The following is a 24120-nucleotide window of genomic DNA, read 5'->3' on the forward strand; positions in this document are numbered from 1 at the left end:
ACATAGCTTAATGACCCTGTTTTACCCAAGTTCCAACTTTTAATGGATCCAGCATTTAAAGAGACCCAGAAAGAATCCAACTTGGATCCTATCAACAATGTATGATTTCCTGTTTCCTTTTTCCAACAATGAGGTATTGATTTCTATGATGAAATTCGCTAGCAGGAACCATTGTAGGAGATTCTCTTCCTTAGGTCCTCTTTAACTGGAGACGGTCTCCTTTTGTGCAAGAATTCTGAATTCTCATATCCAGGAAGAAAATGTATCCATGTAGTTGCTATTTAAAAACACACCTGAGTGAGTCACATATGGAGAGTTTCTTTATTTATTTGGATCCCGATTTTATTATTTCTGCAAATGAGAGAAGATGTGAAAGAAAAGGAAGGAGCCAATTTGGAGCTCAAGGTTGGACGGAGGGGTCTTTGGAGTTGTCTGAGCCCCCCCCCCTCCAGCCACGGAGACCCCTCCCTCCTCTCTTCCCCCAACAACAACCCTGTGAGGTGGGCTGGTCCGAAAGAGCGGCTGCCCCACACTTGAACTCAGGCTCCCTTGCTTTCTCCCCTTTGGCTCCACTTTATAGGCGGCTATAAGGCCTACGCGCCAGAAGAGCCCCTGAGCTCCCGCGGCCTCAATAGGGGGGAAAGAGGGGGGGGAGAAGGACCCCAAAGATCAAAGGGAACCCTGTGCCCACGCCTCCACTGGGAACCATAGCAACCATCAACACCGGAGGTGCTATCTGGCCGGTTGAAGGAAGGCGGACGCCGATTGGTCGCTGTGGGGAGGGCGGCGATTGGCAGGAGGACAGCTTGGGACCGGTCTCTGCAAAGGAACAGGCGAAACTTCTGGAGAAGATAAGGCGTGAAGCCTCCACTTCCGGAAACAAAACGGGCAACTAGGGAGCTTCTTGAATCGGCGACAGAGGAGGCCGGATGACGCAGGTTATGCTGGGAGTCGCAGTCCGGGAGGGTCATTTTCGGAAGGGAGGCTGCGGGAAAGGGGACGCAGCCGTCACCCGCCTCTCTCTATGCCTCTCTCTCCCCTGCAGGAGGACGGAAGAATCCGGAGGGGGAAGGAAGGAAGAGCCCCCTTCCCCCCCCCCCCCCAGAGCAGTCCCTTCGCGGCGTCCCGGGGAGACGGCGGGGAAAGGCCGGGAGGCTCCGGGGCTGCAGAAGGGATGAGCGTAAAAGGTTCCCCGATGCAAATTACACGATCTGGTAGGAAAAGCGTTTTCTTCCCGACTTCCGCAATCGGACCAAGAGAGGTGCAGGGGGCGGTGGAAGAGAGGAAGAGGCGGAGCTTGGACGAAAACGGACGGAGGCCGGACTGGCCCTCATTTTCGGATACGGAGAAGTAACGGGGGAAAAAAAACCGATTACAGGTGCGCATGCGGACTGATGCAGGTAGGGCGCAAGGGACGCCGGGAGTTGCAGTCCGGGAGGTTCCTCCGGAGAAGGACCTGTGAGGGAGGAGAGGGCGGGCGCCCGAGGCTTGGTCTGACGGCTGAGGGGGACTTGGGGAGGGAGGCCCGTGGGAGACGGTGGCTTCGGCCTGGGCTTCTTCTGCGGGGAAGGGGACGCAGCCGTGACGGCCTCTCTCTCCTCCCTGCAGGAGGACGGAGGAGCCCGGCGGGGGAAGGAAAGAAGCGCCGCCCGAGAGCAGGTGATCCCTGTGCGGTTTCCCTGGCAGAGGGCGGGGAAAGGCCGGGAGACTCCGGGGCTGCAGGAGGGATGCGCTCAGGGAAATCCCGGGAAAGGACGCTGCCTGGAGGGCGGTGCGGAGACCAGGAAACGGGCGGAGACTCCGAGACGGTCCTGAAGGGCGGAGGGTCCTTCGGAAGATCCCGAAATCCCCAAAGGATCCAGGAGGAAGAAGAGAAATATCAGTGCCCGGAATGTGAAAAGTCCTTCAAGAGAAACGACCATCTTGAAAACCATCTAAAAATCCACTCATTTGGAAACCCACATAAATGCTTTGAGTGTGGAAAGAGCTTCAATTATAGAGCAGAACTTAGGCAACATGCAATAATCCACACGGGAGAAAAACCTCATAAATGTCTGGAATGTGGAAAGAGCTTCAGTCAGAGTAGCAGCCTTTATACACATCAAAGGATACACACAGGAGAAAAACCTCATAAATGCCTGGAGTGTGGAAAGAGCTTCAGTCATAGCAGCAGCCTTTATACACATCAAAGGATACACACAGGAGAAAAATCTCATAAATGCCTGGAGTGTGGAAAGAGCTTCAGTCAGAGGGGCAACCTTTATACACATCAAAGGAGCCACACAGGAGAGAAACCTCATAAATGCCAGGAGTGTGGAAAGAGCTTCAGTGAGCAGAGCAGCCTTTCTAAACATCAAAGGATCCACACAGGAGAAAAACCACATAAATGCCTGGAGTGTGGAAAGAGCTTCAGTGAGCGGAGCAGCCTTTATAAACATCAAAGGATCCACACAGGAGAAAAACCTCATAAATGCCTGGAGTGTGGAAAGAGCTTCAGTCAGAGGAGCAATCTTTATACACATCAAAGGAGCCACAGAGGAGAGAAACCTCATAAATGCCTGGAGTGTGGAAAGAGCTTCAGTCGACGGAGCAACCTTTATACACACCTAAGGATCCACACAGGAGAAAAACCTCATAAAATGCCTGGAGTGTGCAAAAAGCTTCAGTTGGAAGAGGAGCCTTTATAAAAATCAAAGGATCCATTTGGGAGAAAAAAACAGATAAATGCTTGGAGTGTGGAAAGAGCTTCAGTCATAGGGGCAACCTTTATAGACATCAAAGAATCCACACAGGAGAGAAACCTCATAAATGCCCCCCCCTCTCTCTCTCCCTCCCTCCCTCTCTCCCTCTCCCCTCTCTCTCTCCCTCCCTCCCTCCCCCCTCCCTCTCTTAAGAAGGAGCTGCACACTTGGCAATCCCGCCCAGCTGGCCCACAGGCACCTTGGTCAGGAGAAAGTGCCCACCCATTCTGCTTGCCACTCTGGCCAGTGGCAAGTTCCCCAGGGGGAAAAAGTGCACCCCACCCAGAAATGCACTGAGTGCCAAGGCCCAGATCTTCAGCTGCATCCAGAGTCCCTTTGCTGGGCGGGTGCTCTGCCTTAACCGAAGCTGGGGCTTTGCTGGCGATCTGGTGCTCAGTCCTCCGCTTGGTCTTCTTCGCCTGAAGCCAGGTCCACCCTCTGGTCATCCATGCGCTTGGCTTGGACCCGCTGGATGAGGCTGAAGAAATCCTCATCGGGCACCGTGGGGCCACGGGGGGGTGGAATGGGGCGGGGCACAGCACTGGTCATCCAGGCGGGAGGACTGCAGAAAACGAGGATGGATAAAAACCAAGGATTAAAAAAAGAATCTGCAATATTTAATTTCTTGGCAAACTCATTCCATGGATCGAAGCTCCATGCAAGCTGAGACAACAGGCACTGCATTGATCCGTTCACCACAATTTTCCAGTAACCATGAGACAAATCATAAAAGTGTAGGAATATTCCTTTATCCCCATGTTTTGCAAATCTACGTAGACTACAAACTGCAAGATTGTTTGAAGAGATATACATTTGTACCACAAAGTTCCAAGTGGGAGGGGAAAAGGGCAAGCAGTAAAAATGGAAGTCAAACCTTGTAAGCAGCTTATAAATATAATATTAAAGAGCACCTGTCACTTCAGATCCATCATGGCAACGCCTGTTAGTGGGCATCTACTCACCAGTTGCCCACCATGTCCCTCACCTTGCTGTGTCCCTCCTGCAACACCAGCCCTCCCATTAAAGTGAATTTAAATCAAGCCTTTTTACTAGTGATTTAAATAGTGATTGATCTAATGGGGGTTCATTTAACTCAAACCCACCCTGGCAGAAAACAAAGGAAAAAGCTTAAGTTCATGACTTTAGAGGAGGGTCACCAAACCAGGTTCTTCTGTTGAGTTGCTCCACTAGGCAGGGCTTCCTTGCCAGCCAGCTTTGGAGGGCTGTCAGAGGACTTCAGCGTGAATCAGGAAGAACCCCACATACGGCACTGAGCATCTTGCTCAGCATGAGAAAACACGAGAAAGCAGGAGGGATTGTAATCTAATTTTAGAGGATAGCCAAGTGTTTGATGTGCTAAAGCTGACTTTAGCAGGGGAAGCCATACACTCTCAAGATCTTTCCCTGCAGTGGGAAACGGATTGAACCCTCCTGCTTGGCTCCCCAAGTGAAGGACGGGGTCACCCATCCTGTGCTTAGTCCCTGGGGCTCTGGACTGGCATCACACCTCTTACATTCCCCGAAAAGCTAAGATTTGCCCAATGCTAGATAAAGAAGTTAGCCACAACTTCTCACGAACTGGGCCAGACTGTTCCGGTTATGTTGTTTATTTCATTCCTGCATTTATATCCCACTTTGTTGAAAATGGCCTATGTCAGGGAGTGTCTTTCCCCCTCCTCATGTCATCTCCACCTCAACAAGAAACTAATCAAGGAGAGAAGCAGCCTAGATCTAGGAGAAATTTCCTGACAGTGAGAACAATTCATCAGTGGAACAACTTGCCTCCAGAAGTTGTGGGTGCTCCAACACTGGAAGTTTTAAATAAGACGTTGGACAGCCTTTTGTCTGAAGTGGTGTAGGGTTTCCTGCCTAGGCAGGGGGTTGGGCTAGAAGACCTTCAAGGTCCCTTCCAACTCTGTTATTCTATTCTTAATTATTTTTTATTTCCATTTCTATTACTATTCCTGTTTCCATTCCATTCATTTTCTATTATTCCATTCTAAAGCCTGCGAGATAGATCTAGCTGGGAACATGAAGGCCTGTGAATGAGAGAAGCTCCTCACCCAAGTTTGGCAGAGGTTGAATTTCCTACCCGTTTACTATTCGAATTTCCCAACAGTGGTACAAAGGGCAACATACTCACCTGGCACTTTATCAGCATGTTGACGAAACCATCGCCAGGTTCCTGGGCCTCGCCGTCCATGTGAAGGTGACCCAGGTTGCTGGGCGTGATGCAGAGGCCGGAAAGATTCCCCACACTGGCCCGCTGGTCATCCAACCTCTGGCTCTGGGAGCTGGCGATGAGGTCGAAGAGCTCCTCGGTCTGTGAGGAATCCATGGACTGAGCTGGCCTAGCCCACCTTTCTCATCCCTCTAAGACTCTTGTTTCTCAACCTTATTCTCAAAACAAAACAATGGGAATTGACAAGCATCACAGAAGCAAGCAGAATGAGATCCATCGGATGAGGATGTCCAGAATTTCATTCTAGACGGAGCTCCATGTTCATCCAAGGCACGTTTTGCTGCTTTAAGATGGGGGGGGGGCATTTCGACTCCCGCCCAGAATGCAGGCTGGGGAATTCTGGGAGTTGAAGTCCACCCCACCCCTTACAATTGCTGTGGCTTGCAAGATTCAGGTTTATCCCCTCACTTCAGGGTAAACCTGACAAAGGTGCGATCAGTAAAAAGAGTCAGAGGAAAACAGAGACATGGGCACGCATGCGCACGCATCCATGTTCCTCAACTCCTGGTGACTTCACGAAGAGCTTTGTGTTTTCTCTTAGCAGCAGTGCAGAATTATTAGTCCTTGCTTTATCTCTGGGGATTCGTCCAGTCTAGCCCACAACTACTTCATGCTTCTTGTAGAGGGCAGGAGCTGTGTTAATCTGCCACAGCAAAAACTCAGGTGGTCTCACATTTTCTGACCAACCCACTGGATTCCAAGCTCAAGACAACCGATGTGTTTTCCTCACGGGTTATTAGGAGCAGGTGTGTGCCGATGCCAACGGCAGAGCAACTGGCCATGGGACCTCTGCCTCCTGACAGTCCCTAAGTTAACAGAGAGTTCACCCTTTGGCTCAGTGTTGGCACGGTGCCTTGTACAAAGGACACCCAGATGAAACTCCCATTTTCCGATGCCAGGGGAAACGGCCACTGCATCTAATCAGCCTCACCCCACTGTTTAAAGAAACCTAGCACAGCACAGAACTTTCAGTCTCTCCACTACTGCAATATTTCTCAGTGTTAGAAGATTTTAAGGTATGTGGAAAATTACCAGAATTTTCTCCAGCCAGTATGCTCCCAGAATACTGTGTGTCCTTTCTCCTTAGTTTTCCCCTTTCCTCCTCTCCTTTCCTCCTTTCTTTTCCTTTCCTTCCCCTCCTTTCTCATTTCCTCCTTTCCTCCCCCCCTTTCCTTTCCTTTCCCCTTTTCCATTCCCCTTTCCTCCTCTCCTTACCTTTCCTTTCCTTTCTTCCTTCCTTTCCTTTCTAAAAATGTTTAGAATGTTCTGGAGACATTTCTTTTGCAAAGCAGTAAGAGACACCAGATCCCCAGGATGCTTGGAACCTTTTAGTAAAGAAAAAAGAGGTAACATTTCTCCTGTAGCAATTTGGAAGTATGGACGAGCCCAATTGATTGTACCTAAAAGTTTTTGCCATTGAACCAAAGTATATGAAGATTACACTTAAAGTTCAGGTAAGATAGGAATGGAAGAAGATTGTAAAACTTTAAACCCTAAATATGAATAAGGTTCAGTGTGTTGTATTTTTTCAGGAGCTATGTAAAGCCCTCTGCTTGCTACAATGGTAGTCAACCATCAGTAGATGGCGTTGAACGACAATCTTTCTGAAAATGACCTGATTTTCCACATTTGAAACAATTCCCCACAGGCTTTCTTCCTTTCTGAGTTGCAGCAACTAATAAATGCATTTTATATGATTGAGATCCTATATCCTGACAAACACATAACATGTCTGCTAAGGTATATTGATTTGTAGCTTTTAAAGACGTTTACAATCCATATTAGCATTTTCAATAGCCAATTGACACAGTAATTCTGCTGATGCTTCCTGATTACCCAATTGTTGATGCAAAGCTTTTGAAAGTCTTTCTACAAAATCAGTATAAGGCTCATTTGCTCCCTGACGTATGTTAGAAAAACTAACTTTAGGCTCACCAGCTTGTGGAACCTTTAAAAAAGCTCTAAAGGCACACTCAGAGACTATAGCTAGTGTAGCTGGAGGAAGGGCAACCTGTGTAGGAATAGTTGCAAATTGGCCTGATCCAAATAACTTTTCTACTGTGTAAGCACCACCTCCACCTAAAGCAGCTACGTGAGAATGACGCAAATATTCACTTTCCCAAACAACATATTGCATAGAAGTTGAAATCATACAAAACAATTGCTTCCAATCTTGAGGTATCATACAATAACCATTCTTAATTCCTTCTAAAAACCTCTAGTAAAATTTCCAGTAATTCCATAATCAGAAATAGCCTTTAATTCCCTTAAGATTTGAAATGGCAAACCTTCCCATTCTGCTATCTGTTGTCCAGCCTGTGGCCCTGGTTGATACTGTACTGGACATACTGACAACAATTCAGCTAACTCTTCTCCAGAAATAGTACCATCTGTCTTACAATTTTCCACCATCTTTTGAAAAGAAGACTTTGGAACAATGTTAGGAGGAGGAGGAGGCTTTAATTCAATGTCAGAAGGAGCAGAAGAAAGTATTGCAGCCTTAGCCTTCGAATCAGGAGACAGTCCTTTTCAGAGTGCGGAGGATATATCACAGCAAGAGGAGGTTGAAAAGAGGGAGGTGTTGAAAGAGAAGAAAGCTTCTCTTCATTCTGACCAAACATTTATATAGCATATCTACATAAGTGCCAAGCATGCAAAATATCTATCTCTGTTCTTGGCTCAGAATGCAAAACCTTGCCAAGGCAGCTTGTCTGATTTGTGCAGGATAAATCCAAAAGTAGACAGGCACCCAGCCCCTATGAATCCCACTTAACGGCAACTACCCAGGGACAATTTGAGAAATAGACTTCACTGAATTACCTAGAAAGCAAGGTTTTAAGTATGTTTTGGAACTACAATGTTCCTTCACAGCGTGGCCTGAGGCTTTTGCTTGCAGGACTAATAAAGATCATGAAGTAGTAAACATCCTACTGGGAGAAATTATTCTTAGGTTTGGGCTGCCAAATAGTATATCATTTGATTGTGACCCATATTTCATAGCTAAGATTGTGTGAACAATTAAACATCACTTGGAAGCTTTACTGAGCCTACCACCTGGCTAGTAGTCCTATGGGGGGGAAATGTAATGATTTACAAAAACAACAGCTAGCTAAGCTATGCCAGGACGCTCACCTGTCCTCACCGCAAACTTTGCCACTCATGTTGTTGGGGCTTCACATTGCACTTCGAAAGCAAATAGGCTTGAGCCTCTTTGAGGCCCTTTTTGGATGACCACATCCCTCCCTAAAGGTAGAGGAGAGGTCCATCCCACTGGTGGGCAAATTGACCTTGTACCAAAAATGTAAGACAACTCGCTGAGGTTATGAATTTCCCGTTATCTGCAGGAGTAGATCACCCAGTGCATCCATTTCAGCCTGCAGGCTGGATGCTTGTAAAGACGTGGGGACCAACAACCTCCTTGGATGAGCAGTGGAAGGGACCGTTTCAAGGGCTTCAGACCACCCACACAGCACTAAAAATGGAAGGCCTGGCATCTTGGATACATCACTTCCAGAGTGATGATCTGCCCTTCCTGATTCTTGGACTGTGCAGCCTGGACTTTCTCAGTAGCAGAACTGGGACTTAAGTTATTGTTCTGGAATCAAAAGCCTCTGGAACCATAGTTGTGTGAGAGGAGAACTGTGATCTCCCATAGGTGTTTTCTCAATTAGAACATTTTCCCAAAAGGTATTTGTAGTTACCCACACTAGAATTAGGAGTTACCCAATTATTACCACTAGCTGATTGGTGCATCTCTGTATGTGAAGGCTAAGATATTAAGTCTACTATGCCCACTTTACCTGAAAGAAAGATTGGAAACCATAGGAATCTTGAACAATTCAGAAAGTCCCTGAAGAATACAAGGACCATTCAGATGATTCACTGTAAAAACCCTACCTTTCCTCGCTTTTTGTTTTTAATGACGAAAAAAGAAATTTTTTAAGAGCATGCATTTGAATCACATTCAAAGTAGGTGCAGGAGACTTGTGAAACATGGCAAAAAATGAGGGAACACATTGCATACAGCAACAGCACAGTATAAGTAATGCAATTATGTTCACACCATAGAAAAACAATTGTTTTAACCAAGAAATATCAGGTAACCATTTAGTTAACCAAGCATAAGGAGAAAATTCATCATGTACATTATTTTTTTATATTTATTTTTATTACATAGACAACACATACACACAATAATAATAATTAAAAAAACAAAACAAAGAAAAAACACACAAAAAAAACCCATCATCACATCAGCATGTTGTTTGGTTACAGGTGTTTTAACATTTATCATTCTTATACATTATTTCATTTAATAGGTTATAATATATTGTTTGGGTTGCTTTGTTTACCATCCCTTCCTCCTGTTGTAACACCACCTTATTTTCCCTTTCTTTTCTCCTTCTCTACTTCCTTCCTCCTCTCCTTTCCCTTCCTTCTTCCTGTACCTTTCTCCTACTCCTGCTCTTTCTCTTCCCCTTCCTACCCTCTCCTCTTTCTCTCCTTTTCATCCTCCTCTCCTTACCTTTCTTTTCACCCTCTCCCTTCTTTCTTCCTTCCTCCTCTCCTTCCCCTTCTTTCTTCCCTTACCTCTCCTTTGCTCCTACTCTTCCTCTTTCCCTTCCTACCCTCTCTCCTTCCTTTTCTCTCCCTTCCATCCTCCTTTCCTTTCCCTTTCCTTTCTCCCTCCCTCCCTTCTCTACTTTCCTCCTTCCTCCTCTCCTTTCCCTTCCTTTTTCCCGTACCTTTCTCCTACTCCTGCTCTTCCTCTTCCCCTTTCTACCCTCTCTCCTCCTTTCTCTCCTTTCCATTCTCCTCTCCTTTCATCTCTCTTCTTTCCCCCTTCTTCCTTTCATTCTCTCCTCCTGTCTCCCTTTCTTTTTCTATTGTTGTTGGTGTATCTATTTTAAATCTCAGTTTATGTTTCCTTGGGATGGTATTTCCGCCAACCCAGACATAATTTAGTATCATTTCTTATTCCCTTCCTTTGCTGTTCAAATCTCAAATCAGCGGTTCAAATCTCACCGGCTCAGGGTTGACTCAGCCTTCCATCCTTCCGAGGTGGGTAAAATGAGGACCCAGATTGTTGGGGGCAATATGCTGACTCTCTGTAAACCGCTTAGAGAGGCCTGAAAGGCCTATGAAGCGGTATATAAGTCTACTGCTATTGCTATTGCTATATTTCCCCACACACACACATTTTGTATCTCTATGTTGTATATATACTTATATATTTAATACACACAACAATAAAAAAACACAAAAAAACATCATCACATATAGCATGTTGTTTGGTTACAGGTGATCCGGTTTAGATGGTCATTCAGGAGCAGCCTGAAAGTCCGTCTTCACATTGCTAAGCCCTGCCTTCTTCCCATGTACGTGTTATATCATTATTGGCTAACAAGTCTCCAAGGCACAATAATTGGTTAGTCCGTACATCATTGGTGTTCGTGAGAACGTGCACGTTCTCACACATTGAATGAATCAAGTGTTATCAAATGAGTGAATGTTACAGGTTATACTTTGTATCATCCTGTGTCCTTGATGCCTGGGAACACTGCAAGCAAAGAATAGCTGACAAGCAAATATTTTCTGCAGATTGCTGCAGTTCTTGCTTACACGTGTAACCTCAGTTCTAAGGACCATTCAGATGATTCACTGTAAAAACCCTACATTTCCTCGCTTTTTGCTTTTAATGACAAAAAAAGAGATTTTTCTTTTTTTTTAATATATATATTTATTTTATACACATAAGCACATCAACAGAACACATAAACACATTAACAAAAATAACCACATAATTTAAAAACAACATAGGAACAATAAGTTCCATCATATATCATACAGCAGTTCCGGTTGCGTTTGTAATCTCGTTACTCATTATCCATTTTTATATATATTTCTTAATTTATTTATACTTAGCTACTTATGATCAGGTATTATTTGCCTATATTGTGCTTTATATTTTTACTGTCATCTATTCTCTTACATGCAGTTATAGGTATACATTCACATATTCTTTTTTTGGCCATTCTTATATTATTATTCCATTTAAAAGGGTATAAGATATAATTTGGAATGTATAATTTACCATCCTTAGCACTTGCTATGACACCACCTTATTTTCTCTTTCTTTTCTTTTCTCCCTCCCTTCCTTCTCTACTTCCTTCCTCCTCTCCTTCCCCTTCGTCCTTCCCCATCGTCCTTCCCTTACTTCTCCCCTACTCCTACCCTGTCTTCTCCTTCCTACCCTCTCACCTTCTCCTTTTCTCTCTTCCTTCCTCCTCTCCTTTTCTTTCTCTCCCTCCCACTCACCTCTCCTTACTTCTTTCTTCTTCCCCTACCTCTCCTCCACATTTCTCCTTCCTCTCCTACTGTCTCTCCTTCTCTCTCTCTCTCCAACCCTCCACTTCTTTCCCTTCCTTTGTCTCTCCATTCTCTACCTCCTTCCTCCCCTCCTTTCCTTCCTTCTTCCCTTCCTTTCTTTTTCTATTGTTATGGGTGTCTCTTTCAAATCCAGTTTATGTTTTCTTGGGGTTGTTATTTCCACAGGTATCATTTCCTTTTTTCTCTATCATTCTACTGTCTATATGCCAGCTATCATCCTGATTTGATTTCACCAATCATGACCCCCTTGTTTTACTCATAATTATTATTTTTGAGAGTTATTCTATTCTTTCAATGTTTTTTTATTTCTTTGCTACATCCATCTATACCAATTAACCCATATCTAGTCTATTTTCAATTTCTTAGGAATATTAAACATCTGGTCTCTTTTTGTGTGTGTGTGTGTGCATTCAGTCCATTCAGGTTTATCGACATAATTGTTGTTTCTTGATCCATCTCTAGTTGAGATTGTTTCTTCTGCTTCTAGTTTGTATCTGACTTTTCCCTCTCGTGCCTTCCTTCTCTGCTCTCTCTCTTTCTTGCCTGTTCTTCTCTCCTGCTTCTTTCGCTGTCTTCTGATGTTTCTTCCACTTGACCTCTGTCCTCTTTGCTTCTTTGTTTTCCTTCCCTATTACAGTGTTCTTCATAGAATTTGTGTGCATCTTCTAAATTCTCTATCTTATATCTTTTTCCTTGCCAAGATACCAGAACCCCTTCTGGTACCAGCCATCTGTACATTATTCTGTTTTTATTCAACTCGTTTGTTAAAAATTGGTATTGCCTGTGTTGTTCCCGGATTCTCCGTGGGATCTGTTTATGCGTGGTCAGCTCTTTTCCCTGTAGTATAATCGTCTCTTCCCTGGTTTTTTTGTACACTTCATTTCTGGCAGTTTTCTTAGTGAATCTTACATGTACTTCTCTCGGGAGCCTATGTCTCCTTGTATAATTAGTGTTCACCCTGTAAACCTCATCAATCGTTCCTCTTAATTCTTGTTCTGTTATTTGCAAAAATTCAATAAGGATATTAACCATTTTTCCTTTCAGATCTTCCTCCTTCTCTTCCGGTATGCTTTGAAATCTTAGATAGAATGCCGCTTTTTTGTTTTCGAGTCAGATTATTGACAATTCCAATTCTTTATTAAGTTGCCTATATTCTATTTCCATTTTTCCCATCTTCTGATCTGAGTGTTGTACTTTTTCTTCCATACATTGGATTTTCTGTTCATTGATTGTTAAGGCATTCTGTATATTTTCAACTTTATCATCTACATTTTTGATTGTTCCTTTCAATTTTCCCATTTCGGGGGAAAAGGGAGGCATATAAATATAATAAAATGAATGAATGAAATGATTTCATTTTTAAGTTTTTCATGATTTTTCCTTGTCTCTACTTGGCTTGTAGCCAAGGTCTCCTGTATCATCTGGAGCATCATTTGCATGTTTTGCATCGTAGGTGCTGATCTGGCTGATTCTGCCATCTTTTCCCCTTTCTCCAACCCCCACGCACTCTCCATGGTTTTTTGATTTGAGGGGGGGGCGTTGCTGCACTCGCATTGGGTATGGTCTTTTTCCCGAATTTTGATGAGGTTGCCATTTTTAACCCCTTTTTTTGGTCTTGCCCACTATTGGTTATAACTTTTACCTTATTTATATCTTATCAGTAATATCAATAATATATTAAAATTATTATAATTGTATAAACCAATATTCAACAACAATTCCACAATTATCCTTCCTTGGTATAACTTTTCAATACTTGAACAGTCCTATGTAGTAATACTAGTAGTATTCTATTTGATTAATTTGATTAGTAAGTATCATAAATTTATACATCACACCCTATTCTTATATCAATAAATATCTCAGTTTTGTCGGTTGTTCAATATTCTGTTCTAATAATTAGTCTAAGTCACTCTCTTCTTGATGTCAGTGTTAGAGTCCACGAAGCGAAAGACAGACCTCTATTTCTTGTCTCTAGCACAGCTCCAAGCTCCCAATCAGATCAATATCAAATAGTTAAGAAATTGAACCCAGCGGCAGAAGAGCTGGTAAACAGAAAAAAAAGGAAACTCCATTTTGCCAACCCGACTATTATGCAGTCACTTCTTTAAACATTCCAAATCCGTCCGGCAAATTTTATTCCCTGAAGTCCATGTCGGGATTTTGTTCTTACTGTGGCTAATCTTAAAGCTGTTGCGGCTGGGCTGTCCCTTCCTGTCCGTTCTGACTCAGCCTTTTTGCAATGTTTCTTTTCGGCAAACTTAAGCTGTAAAAAAAAAAACAGCCTCTCTCTCAGCTTCTTCTTCTCTCAGCTCACCTACTTTGCCAGTTAAGCGTTGCTTTCCTCTCTGGGTTGTCGGCAATAATAACAAGCACCCAAATTCGTCTGCTTCTATTTCTGTTTCTTCCTTCTATGCAGACGCCATTGCTCAGTCCTAACCAAAGGGTAGGATATCTTCTTCGTCCATTTGGGGGGGGGGGGTCTCCTGTCTGCCGGGGGATTTGCCTTACCACCCCGGCATCTGCAGAAAATCCCCTTTGATCTGCTGGTCTCTTCGGGATCAGCAGTGCTCCAAAAAAGGAGCCCACATGAAAAAATTAGAGTCAGGGGTTAGAGAAGCTCCCTTACCCTGCTCTAGGCACAATGACGTCACCGGAAGATTCCAATGATGTCACCTAAGTTCTAAGGACCATTCAGATGATTCACTGTAAAAACCCTACATTTCCTCGCTTTTTGTTTTTAATGACGAAAAAAGATTTTTCAAGAGCATGCATTTGAATCACATTCAAAGTAGGTGCAGGAGACTTGCGAAACATGGCAAAAAATGAAGGAACACATTGCATACAGCAACAGCAAAGTATAAGTAATGCGATTATGTTCACACCATAGAAAAACAATTGTTTTAACCAAGAAATATCAGGTAACCATTTAGTTAACCAAGCATAAGGAGAAAATTCATCATGTACATTATTTTTTATAGAAGCTTGTAAATTAGCTAATTCATCTTCAATAGTTTTATTAAGTGAATGAAAATGCACAGCGCAAGCACGTTGACCAACTAAGCTGCAAAATCCACCTTGACGAGGTAACAAATAGCCTATAGCAAAGCGTTGTTGAATTAAATCTTGATTAAGTTCTTCAATTTCATTTTGCAAATCTCTAATAATTGTAGCAGTAGCATTAATAGATTTCTCCAAACCCCATGTGAGACCTAAAATAGAATGTCTATTTTCTTGAGCTAATATTCCTGGGTATGATCCCAAAGTAATAGTTCCAGTTATGGCTCCAACTAATACACGTCCAAAAGTAAGCAATGAAGAAAATTGAGTATCAATAATAACTTCATCAGAACCTTTTTGATCCCAAGGCTGCACATCTTTTTCAAGTTGGTAAGCTTCCAGAAACACCCACTTGTACAGGTAAAGACAAATATCCAATGGCAGCACATTGATAGTTCTGAGGGTGTACGTTAGTTGCATATTTGTCAAAGAAAAACCACATTGCAGGATCTTTTAATTGCCATCCAGCACAGATTGAGCCACCTGTTCCAATATTAGAAGAGTCAGTTTGAAAAATAGGAAAATTTTCAGGATACATATCAGGTATAGTGTTATGACCTTGTGATTTTTTAATAGTACCCCATAACAAATATTTCTGAGTACAATAACTATAATTCCCTACTTTATCTAAAATACGTTTAGCTTTTGGGTAATCAGACCATTGATTAAACCAATTATAACGAGCATAACAACAAAAACATAAGCCTCTAGTAAATTGGTTAATGCGAATATAACCAAGAAGAAGAAATATGTTGAAGTTGCGAAACAATGAAAGCAGAAGAATTAATTAATTAGGAATAAAAGCAACTTGACCAAGAGCCATAGGAGGTTCATAATATAAAGTTATATTACGACCATGAATCAAAAACATATATTGAGCGTGACGAATCCAAAAGATTAGGACTAAGAGGAAAAGCAAGAGTTTCCGAGTTAGTAGAAACCGGAAAGAAAAAGAGAAAACAACACATGAGAAAAAAGGATTTTTTCAATTGATGTTGATCTTCAATGTGATTCCAAGGCAAGATTGGAGGACGTTGCATCCTTGGATCTTTCATTTGTTTTTCCATGATAAGGACGAACACACCGGCCTGGTATCCACAAAGCTTGCTTTGTTTGCAAATCTTCAATTGCAGCGTAACCACGTCCAACTTATAACTACGATCAACTTATCACCTGGGGACGTCTGAAAATGAAACTTGACTGGAATGTCTGAAAAGGAGTCTAAAGAAGTTAAATAATTCCATGCATAAAGAGCAATAGAGATCAAATTTTTAATTTTTCTCAAATTGAAGGGACCAGATTCGGTTTTTACTAATTTAATTAATGTAGCTTTGAATGTACGATAAGCTCGCTCAATTATAGCTTGCCCTTGAGAATTGTAAGGAATTCCATGTATCAATTGAATGTTCCATTGTTGACCAAAAAAATTAAAGTCCTTGCTAGTATACGCAGGACCATTATCAGTTTTTAATTGAATTGGTCGGCCCATTACGGAAAAAGCAGAAAGACAATGAGACATTGCATCAAAAATGCACTCTTGTCTAGCAGTAGTGACCCACAAAAAGTGAGAATATGTATCAATGGATGCATGTAAATAAATGTATGGTTTAAAGGTAGCAAATTGTGTGACATCCATTTGCCAAATTTGATTAGCTTTTTCCTCGAGGATTTACTCCCATAGGAAAAGGAACAGCAAATTGTTTAGCCAAAGATTTAGCATTTTGATGAAAATATGAATGACTAGCAACAGGATCTGAAAAAAGAGTTGTAACTTCTTTGAGAGTCTCATCAGCTCGTCTATTTCCTTCCGTCAAAGGATTTTGAAAAGGAGAATGGCTCCTAGTGTGCTCAACATATAAAGGAAAGACACGTTCTGCCAAAACATGTTTTAAAGATAAAAATAAAGACAAAAGATTAATGTCAAGAGAAACAGCACAATAAGCATAAGGAAGAGATTGCATTGCAAGAAAAACATATTTGGTATCAACAATCAAGTTAATAGGCTGATTAGACCTCTCAGCGGCTTTTGATACCATCGACCATGGTATCCTACTACGACAACTCGAGGGGTTGGGAGCAATGTTCCATCTAATTTTTTTTCAATGTGAGCAGAAAAGTATAGTGTTTGAGCAGCATATTTTCATGCCTGAGCACCTGAATTTTTAATTTTTTTCACAGATGTCACCTAAGACAACAACGAAATCAGTATTATTTGAAACTCAAAGTTATGTTTATTCAAGGTACCCGCTTAATTAAAAGTGTTATATAATATCAGTATTACTTAACAACGCTCCTGCTTAGTAACCAAAATGTTGGCTCAGAAAGTTTGGCATTTGAAGCACTCAAGTCTTAAAGCTGTCAAGTTACAAGATCCTTGCACCCCTAACCTTTTAGAAAAAAAATCCCAGGGGTCTTCAAACCTGACAGCTTTAAGACTTGTGGACTTCAACTCCCAGAATTCCTCCTCCAGTCATGTTACGGTGACGTCATCTGTGTGGATCTGCTCCATCTTCATTTTTTTTCACAGGGGGCAGGGCTGCCACTGAAGATGCTGACGAACCCCCGCCGCCACCAGAATAACTGCTGCTGCCTCCTCCTCTTCCTCCAACAGCACCACCACATTTGCTGCCCAGCGCTGCAGCTGAGGTGAAGCCGCCAAAGCTCCCGCTGGTGTCCCTACCCATGGCAGCAGCGGCGGTGCCTCCCCTTTGCTCGGAGCACCTCGGCTGGGCTCCGGGGTTACCCCTGCCGTCGCCTCCACCTCCGCCACCTTCCTACTAGCTCCCGCGGCCTCATGGCTCCTCAAAAGCACGGCAGAGGAGGAAGGGGGAGGGATAATGCGGGGGCCAGCTCAGGTGCTCGCGTGGAGGGGGAGGCACCATTGCCACGGGCGGGAGCTTTGGTGGCAAATCCGGCCATGCTGTTGGAGGAGGAGGAGGCGGTAGCAGATATTCTGGTGGCGGTGGGGGCTTTGGGGGTTCACTTCAGCCACAGAGCCGGGCGCAAGCGGCCAGTTCTAGCCACCTGCAAAGGACTTCCCCGCGTTTGCTTTGCTGTACACGGGGCGACTGACGGTAATGAGCAGTGCAGCCGGTGCCTAGGAGGTCCTAGGAGACCAGCTGTGCCGCGTAAGCTCCTGCCATCATCCCTGCACCCGTGCTAACCCTAGATTTTCTGAGGCCCCTGGCGGCAGTTAGAAACTGCTGCGCGGGGTTTTCTTGTCATGTGCGCGGCCGCGCACCTGCGCACCTTAGAGTAGGGTGACCAGACTTCCCACATTTGGCGGGACAGGCACGCTTTCTCATAATTTTTCCCATGTCCCAGGCCGTTCCCAAAAGATCCCGCTTAATTTTGATGCCTTCTTCGATGGCTCGCTCCCCTGCCCATCCGCTGCGCTCACATGGGCGGGGTAGCGTAGCGAGTGAGCGGGCGGATGGCAGTGGGATTGCCGCCCGGGAGCCGCCAGAAGCCTTCCTGCCTACCACCGGCTGCACTGCAGCTGACTCACCCCGGGCGGGCTGGGAGGCTTTGGGTGTCTGGGCAGGAAGAGCCGCGAGCGGATGGTGGTGGGATCACTGCCCGGGAGCCGCCAGAAGCGGCTCCCGGCTGCGTCCAGCGTGTCTTCAACAGCAAGCGGGTTGCCCGCCCGGCCCGCTGCTGCTGCCACTCCCTGGCCGGGTCATCCCAAACATGCACGACCCAGAGCTCCCCGCGCCTAGCTGCGTGGCACACACGCGCGGGAATCCGGCCAGATTTCTTGAATCCCCGTGGATATGCGCAATGCAGCTAGGCGGGGGGGGGAGCTTTGCTTGAGATAACCAGGCTATGCCCTCCATAGCCTGGTCATCCCAAGCGGAGCCCGCCTAGCTGCGTTGCCCACACGGGCGGGGATTCAAGGAATCCGGCCGGATACCTTGAATCCCCACGCATGTGCGCAACGCAGCTAGGCGGGGAGGGGGGGAGCTTCGTTTGAGATGACCAGGCTATGCTCTCCATAGCCTGGTCATCCCAAGCAGAGCCTGCCTAGCTGCGTTGCCCACACGCACGGGGATTCAAGGAATCCGGCCGGATACCTTGAATCCCCGCCCGTGTGGGCAACGCAGCTAGGCGGGGGGGGGGGGGAGAGCTTCGCTTGAGATGCCGGATCATGCTGTTGAAGACGCGCTGGACGCGGCAGGGCAGGGGCCCGCGGCCGGGAGCAGAGCCAGCCACTGCTGCAGGGATCGGGTGCCGCAACAGCAGTAGTTCCCAGTTGGGACCGGGCGCCCTTAACGTAGCAACCCTGCATTGCTCGTAATCTTGAGGCTCTACGCGAAAGGGCCGAACGCGGAGGAAAGGAAGGTGCGTTGGGCATCCAGATTGCAGTGAGGAGAAGGAGGAGGAATGTATTTATTATACTTGTATTTATTATACTGTGGATTTGGTCTGCATCAACCTGCCGCTTCCCCTCACCAGGCAAATCGCGATGAAAACTCTGGGTGAGTCACCACGGAGAGCTTGGCGGGCAGCTGGCTGGACTTCTAAGAGGTGGGGGGGGAGGAGGCGGTGGAAGAAGCGGCAGCTCCTTGAAATGAGGGAGGTCTTTCTCCATTCAACAGATCCAATATACATATAAAAATATAAAAAATAAAAATATAGTTTATTTTTTGGCCCTAAAAATATTGTCACTGAGGATGACAGAAATTTCTTCATCATTGCTATTGGCCTCAAGTAGCAAATAATTAAACATGGTTTTTAGTGTACTTAGTTAGCCATCTGCTTTTTAACATTACATGGTATCAATTTCAAGAATGCATGCTTTCCTGAAAACTTGTAACAAACTTGTTGAAGGGCCTATGAAATATTTTCTAGTTTAATCTAGAATTCTTAAGAAATATTCTTAATAAAAGAAAAAGTCATTTTTATTTAATCAATTGCATTCCTTTTTATAATGACATTAATTAACTAAACTGGAAATAAATCTATGTTTTGCTAGAGTTTTAAAATTAAAAAACCTTACATTTTGTTGCTATTATTTTAATCAGAGTTTTGCCAAGTGAAATTATATAATGGTTCCTCATGTCTCTGTAATTTTCTAAATCTCATCCAGAAGTACCACAGAATCTGGCATTTTCAGCAGAATGATGCTGATGCTAATAAAACATCCTGATTTTTGGTGAAAGGATGGAAAGAGGAAGGAAGGAGGAAGAGAGATCTAAAGAGCAGAAAGACAGAAGGCAGATAGGCAAGAGGAAGGAAGGCTAGAAGGAAGAAAGAGGGAGGGAGGGAAGGAAGGAAGGAAGGAAGGAAGGAAGGTGAAAGGAAGGAAGGAAGGAAGGAAGGAAGGAAGGAAGGGGTACTTCCACTTGTACGCCTGGGACTGAATGCAGGAGGAGTCTCTCCATAGGATCAGCTGCTCCTCTGATCATGGTCTATGAAAATGTTACTGCCTGCCTGATGCAAATTTAGACAGACGGTGCTTTGGGCTGCCCCTCAAATCCCCCCTTTACTCCTCCCCCTGTAGAATTCAGCCCCCTGAGTTTTGCCTTTGAGGGGCATGTGTGGTTATGGCGGATGGCAGAGTCAGCTGGAGGTTGAGAGGGGATTGGGGGCATTTGTCCGCCTGTGGAGTTCTCCCCATGGACAGGATGGGATGTTGGCATGAAAGGGATCCAGGCACAATCTCACCTGTTCCAAGTAAAGTTGCCTTTTGCAATTGGCTACCGGTAATCCTCGACTTACGACCAGGATTGATCCCCCAATTTCTGTTGCTAAGGGAGACGTTTGTTAAATGATTTTTGCCTCATTTTGTGACCTTTTATTGCCACGTTAAGTGAATCATGGTGGTTGTTAAGTCAGGAACATGGCTGTTTAGTGACCAAAGTTACAATGGCATTGAAAAAAGTGACTGATGACCATTTTTCACACTTAGCGACCATTTTCACACTTAGCGACTGTTGCAGCATCCTCATGGTCACGCGATCAAAATTTTGATGTTCCGGAATCCGGGAAGCGACGGAAAGAGTTTTCCGCTTCGGGTGCGCATGCGGCCTGATGCTGGTAGGGCGCAGGGGACGCCAGGACTTGAAGTTTTGGAGGGTCCTCCGAAGAAAGGAGGCCTGTGAAGGAGGGGAGGCCGCGGCGCCCGTGGCTTGGTTTGGCGGGGGGAGTCGCTGACAGGGAGGACCGTGGGAGGCGGAGGCGGAGGCCTGGCCCTCCCCTGCGGGGAAAGGGACGCAGCCGTGACCTGCCTCTCTCTTTCCCATTCAGGAGGACGGAGGAGCCCGGCGGGGGAAGGAAAGAAGCGCCGTCCGGGATGAGAAGAGCGGACCCCGCGGAGCTGCCCTGCCCTGTCCTAACGCGGCTTCCCAGGGAGATGGCGGGGAAAGGCCGGAAGGATCCTGGGCTACAGGAGGGATGAGCCCAGGGGTACCACAGGAAAGGCGGCTGCCTGGAGGGCGATTCGGGGAGGAGGAAACAGCCGCAGGCCCCGAGACGGTCCTGGAGGGCGGAGGGTCCTTCGGAAGACCCCGGAATCCCCAAAGAATCCAGGAGGAAGGAAGGAAATATCAATGCTCGGAATGTGAGAAATCCTTCAAGAGAAATGGACATCTTCAAAGACACCTAAGAGTCCATACAGAAGAACAACATCATAAATGCCTGGAGTGTGGAAAGAGCTTCAGTTGGAGGAGCCTCCTTTATACACATCAAAGTAGCCACACAGGGGAAAAACCTCATAAATGTTTGGAGTGTGGAAAGCGCTTCAGTTGGAGGAGCTACCTGTATACACATCAAAGGAGCCACAGTGGAGAAAAACCTCATAAATGCCTGGAGTGTGGAAAGAGCTTCAGTCAGAGGGGCAACCTTTATATGCATCAAAGAATACACACAGGAGAAAAACCTCATAAATGCCTTGAGTGTGGAAAGAGCTTCAGTCAGAGGAGCAGTCTTTATAAACACCAAAGGATCCACATAGGAGAAAAACCTAATAAATGCCTGGAGTGTGGAAAGAGCTTCAGTCAGAGGAGCAGGCTTTATAAACACCAAAGGATCCACACAGGAGAAAAACCTCATAAATGTCTGGAGTGTGGAAAGAGCTTCAGTGTGCCAAGCAGTCTTTATACACATCAAAGTACCCACACAGGAGAAAAACCTCATAAATGTCTAGAGTGTGGAAAGAGCTTCAGTCGGAGGAGCCACCTTTATACACATCAAAGTAGCCACACAGGAGAAAAACCTCATAAATGCCTGGAGTGTGGAAAGAGCTTCAGTTCGAGGAGCAGTCTTAATAAACACCAAAGGATCCATACAGGAGAAAAACTTCATAAATGCCCGGAGTGTGGAAAGAGCTTCATTCAGAGGAGCAGCCTTTATAAACATCAAAGGATCCACATAGGAGAAAAACCTCATAAATGTCTGGAGTGTGGAAAGAGCTTCAGTGAAAGGAGCAGTCTTAATATCCATCAAAGAATCCACTCAGGAGAAAAACCCTACAAATGCCTGGATTGTGGAATGAGCTTTATTTGGTGTAATAGCCTCCGTCAACACCAAAGAATTCACACAGGTGAAAAACCACATAAATGTCTGGAGTGTGGAAAGAGCTTCAATGAAAGGAGCAGGCTTAATAACCATCAAAGAATTCACAAAGGTGAAAAACCACATAAATGTCTGGAGTGTGGAAAGAGCTTCAGTTGGAGGAGCAGTCTTAATAAACATCAAAGAATTCACAAAGGTGAAAAAACCACATATATGTCTGGAGTGTGGAAAGAGCTATACTGAGCGTAGAGCCCTTTATCAACACCAAAAAATTCATGTGGGAGAAAAATGATAATCATGCTTGGAGTGTGGAAAGAGCTTCAGTCATAGCAGCAGCCTTTATATCCATCAAAGGATCCACTCAGGAGAGAAACCTCATAAATGCCTGGAATGTGGAAAGAGCTTCAGTGAGCGGAGCAGCCTTTATAAACATAAAAAGATCCACACAGGAGAAAAACCTCATAAATGCCTGGAGTGTGGAAAGAGCTTCAGTAAGCGGAGCAGCCTTAATAGACATCAAAGAGTCCATACAGGAAAAAAAACCATATAAATGCCTGGAGTGTGGAAAGAGCTTCACTGAGCGTGGTAGCCTCCATAAACACCAAAGAATTCACACAGGAGAAAAACCACATACATGTCTGCATTGTAGAAAGAGCTTCAGTCAGAAAGCACAGCTTAACAGACATCAAAGAATCCACTCAGAGAATTCAACTGGGAAAATATGATAAAAATGTCTGAGTGTGAGAAGCCCTTCAATCACACTGTATCTGAGGAATTGAATTGATTTGAATTGTATATTTAATTTGGCCAAATGTGAATAGGCACCCTAGGAATTCTCCTTGAGTGCACAAGCTCTCGATGTACAAAAAAGCAACAGTATAATAATATTCGTGATATTTTTAATAATACAAAGAGGAGGAATTATTTCTCTTTACTCCAAATGAGTAAAGAATATATTAAGAAGGGTAAATAATAACTGCCAATTAAGGGACTTTCTCAAGTTGAATAATAAAGGCCTTTTTCAATTGTGCCTGGTACATGATTCAACTGACTGAAATTGTACTTTTTCAGCACAGACTTAAGTGATTCATGATGCCGTTTCCCATGTGAATGTTCTTTCAATGCAATGCTCATTTCAGTGGTTATATTTAGTATTATGGGATGTTACTCTCCATGTCTCTTATGTAACTGTAACTACACAGGATGATTTCTTCCATGCAATAAACTCTTCTATTTTCTACTTTTCCTACTGTATGGAGTGAACTGAACTGAAGCCCAATTCTATCTCCTGAATTCCTTTTTTTTATTGAGGGAAATCTCTGCTACAATAATAAGTTGCCTTTAAAAGAACATCCCCCTTGTTGCCTAATTGATGCAAGTGTGGTATGGCTGAATCTAGGGCTAATTGGCCTTTATTTTGGGTGTGAAAGTTTCTCCCTGTCATTGTTTGATATAATCTATATGGGTTTTCCAAATATCAGTTGTCATGTAAGACTATCCCGAGACAATTGGATTTTCTCAATGGTCCTGTTGTCTTCCAGCAGAAACTGCTGCAAGGGACTCTCAGGTCCCATAGATAATATTCTGGTTTGGGGGAGGGGGAGGACTGAGTCCATTCCTCACTTTATACCATTTTCCTGCTTATCCTGTACTGAGATGTTCCTTCTTGGGAATGAAAGTGGGGAGTGATGCAATTGAGGGCCATCTGTTATGTCTCACTATGGAGACTTCAGCAAGCTATGCCTGAGAACAACTTTTTATTGTTTTCTCATCCTGCAGTTCTCAAAAAAACTTCACACCTGCAGATTGGCTTCTACACTGGACTGAGGGGAGGAGTCTCTAGCTGTTTTACCCTGAAGGAATTTCACAGGAATCCTCAGATCCTGCTTTCTTTGTCTTGCTGTCCCTTTCTCAATAGGTTCCTTTTGAAATACTAATTGTTTTAAGAGTACTAGTTTCTTGAGTGGAGAGACAAGGCACATCCTTACACACTTTAAGGCCAAAAAAGCTTTGTGACCTGCTAGCCATATTCTCAGCCTATAGGAGGAGAAGTACTTTGGGACCCACAGATTGAGACAGGTTTAAGTGGGAGGTGGTCAGTTGACCTGTTGTGTGGAACTGCTCCTTAAAGAAGGTGGAGGTCAAAATACAGCCCTGGGAGACTTTTCTGAA

At 44.5% G+C, this 24120-nt stretch overlaps 1 pseudogene; it reads left to right on the plus strand.

The window, feature by feature from the left end:
* The first annotated feature begins 476 nt into the window (after nucleotides 1-476).
* Nucleotides 477-23193, plus strand: LOC116518948 (annotated as a pseudogene).
* Nucleotides 23194-24120: the final 927 nt, after the last annotated feature.

The sequence above is a fragment of the Thamnophis elegans genome, chromosome 16 (genome assembly GCF_009769535.1).
Source record: "Thamnophis elegans isolate rThaEle1 chromosome 16, rThaEle1.pri, whole genome shotgun sequence".
Classification (NCBI taxonomy): Eukaryota; Metazoa; Chordata; class Lepidosauria; order Squamata; family Colubridae; genus Thamnophis; species Thamnophis elegans.